The sequence below is a fragment of the Lactuca sativa genome, chromosome 8 (assembly GCF_002870075.4).
Source record: "Lactuca sativa cultivar Salinas chromosome 8, Lsat_Salinas_v11, whole genome shotgun sequence".
Taxonomy (NCBI): Eukaryota; Viridiplantae; Streptophyta; class Magnoliopsida; order Asterales; family Asteraceae; genus Lactuca; species Lactuca sativa.
This window is the reverse complement of record NC_056630.2, coordinates 171,288,169-171,290,818: the sequence shown is the minus strand read 5'-3', so window position 1 is coordinate 171,290,818 and position 2,650 is coordinate 171,288,169.

The window sequence follows — 2,650 nt, the reverse complement described above, 5'->3', positions numbered from 1 at the left end:
AAAAACCGAAAATAGGGGGTATAAACTCACTTTGGGGTGTTAGATTCGGTTTTGGTGAAGAGCTTGGAGGAGATTTCGGCCTAGCACACTTCCTTGAGAGGTTCCTCGAAAAATATGATGATTCTAGGAGTATAAATACGAGATTTGTGATGTTTTCATGAAGATCTAAACATAAGATGGATTTATTCAACTTAATAGTGAAGTAACTTACCTAGAATGTGATCTTGAAATGATATACTTTGAGCAAACCCACACAAATCACAGGTTTTAGAGAGAAAAGGGGAGGATTTTTCTTTGTTTCCTTGAGGGATTTGAGAGGATTTCCTTAGTGAGATTGAAGTGGAAATGAAGGTGGTGGTGAGTTGTTTAGGCCGAGAATAAGAAGAAGATGGGGAAGGAGTGACAAGATGATGGGTTTTGAGCATTCTAATACTCTTATGGTGTACATGAAACCCTATAAACCTTGGATCTATGTTTTCTCTATTATACATGAAAATATTCAATATTCCAAGGTTTCATACTAACTATCATAATATCAAGTATATACAATACATGAATCTAATAGAATGACATACCTTTTACTTGTGGTTGATTCCTTGGAGCTTCAAGAGCCTAGCACCAATAATGTGGATGCCTCAACTGGAATCACAAATCACCAAAAACACCTTGGAAAGATTGAGAGAATAGTAACCACACTAGAAATCGACCCACTCTTGTATCCTCACACACTAGTGCCATTTCATGTGCCAAAGACCTGTTTATATAGTATGGAGGATTAGGGTTACATCCATGTAAACCCTAATACCCTTGACCTTTCATTTCCATAGGATCCATGGGTTAAAAACTCCATGGACTATCCATGCAAGCTTAGCCCAACCTAAATGAACTTGGCCCATCCTATATATAAGAGTCCATATTTAATTAGTTCCTTTTTATCACTAAATTAATTCTAAATTGATTCTTTATCAATACTAATTAAATAATATGATTCCATATTAATATATTAGAACTTATAATATATTAATATAAACCATATACATACTATTCTCAAAAGACTATCCATATAAATTGTTTTGGTAAAGTGCAACCTAAATGGAGCATGCTACTCTCAGGTCGAATACATACCAATAATAATTATCGGCTTAGACATCTAATCCAACAGTCTCCCACTTGGATAAGTCTAAAACTATTATTGCATTTGAATCCAAGATCCTGACTAGCAATCGTAGCTCTTAAAGTTGTTGCCGAACTTTGACCCAGTCAAATGACTTGTCCATTAGATAAGGGATCATATATTCCTCCATTCTAGATATCATATGGACTGAGACATGGATTATAATCATTCTCTCTGTCCATTTGTTGTTTCCCGATTTCTGATTGATGACGACTGACTAATTGAACAAATCAAATCAGTCCAGGCTTGGCCAAGCACTTAGGGGTGTCATCACTAAATCATCGAGTGTCCCACAGATATCGCTTTTATCCCTCTAAGGGTAAAAGGAATGGATAAACTTCGACTCATATGCTTGTCCTACTACTTCTTGAATCATACACAAAGGCATGTTTTATAACATCAAGTTACTGATACGTTTTCCTGCAATCAATGTATAACCAACTCATAGTCAACAAGTCATATCTCTAGGTTTAAAGAATATAAGATATTATCGTCTCATGATCACTCGTGATAAAATCCATGAAGTGATTCAAATGAGCGTGGGTTTAATCCAATACTCGAATCTCATTCTAGGAGCACTCATGAATGTTGTAGCAACTTTTTCCGTGTCCAACACCTTAGACATCTACAAGCCAACATCATGACAATCTTGATGCATATCTACTTCCATCATATGACTAGCTGTGGAGAATTTGAATAACTTAGTTATTCAGGAAGTCAAAACATGCAAACTGAAACTGTAACACCCTGTTTATTATTAGATAAATAAATTAATTAATGAACAAATGGTTGCCCTAAAATAAATAATTATATATCAAAGGATGGTCTCTAAGGGCTAATTGTCATAGTTTTAGAAGTCAAGGGTTAAAAGTGTGAGTTCCTGACTCAGTCTATAAATATTTATGAAGGCAGGGACTAATTGGTGAATTATTGGGACTTAAATGAAGAGATTTTGGAAACTTAGGGGCTGGTTGGTAAATTTTGAACCTTATTTGTAAGGATTTCAGAAGATGGGGTTTAAAGGGTAAATTATTGACTTAATTTGAAAGCAATTAGGATGGAGGTGCTGTTAATGTAATTATGGGATCTATTTCGAAGTTATTTCTGAAGGGAGGGACTATTTATGTCATTATGGGATAAAATTTTGTGGTGCACGGGTATATAAAGGTTCCATTGCCTAACCCTAACCCTAATAGAAGCAATCATCTGTCACCCTCCTTATGCCTCCCTCACCGGCCGCACTCCTACTTCTTCATCTCCGATTGCCACCTCTCTTCTCTCTTTCTTGTTACCGACAACAACGAGAACCAGCCGCTTCTGAGACCATTCCATAGTAGCCAACCTCCCTCCGTCACCGTTGTTGAAGCCGAAACCACCAGGAGACCCACTATTGATGATGACGGGGCAAGGAATGTTGATTCGTGGGCCATGAACGACAAGGTTGTTGTCGCCGCTGCGCTGCCACCAATGAAGACG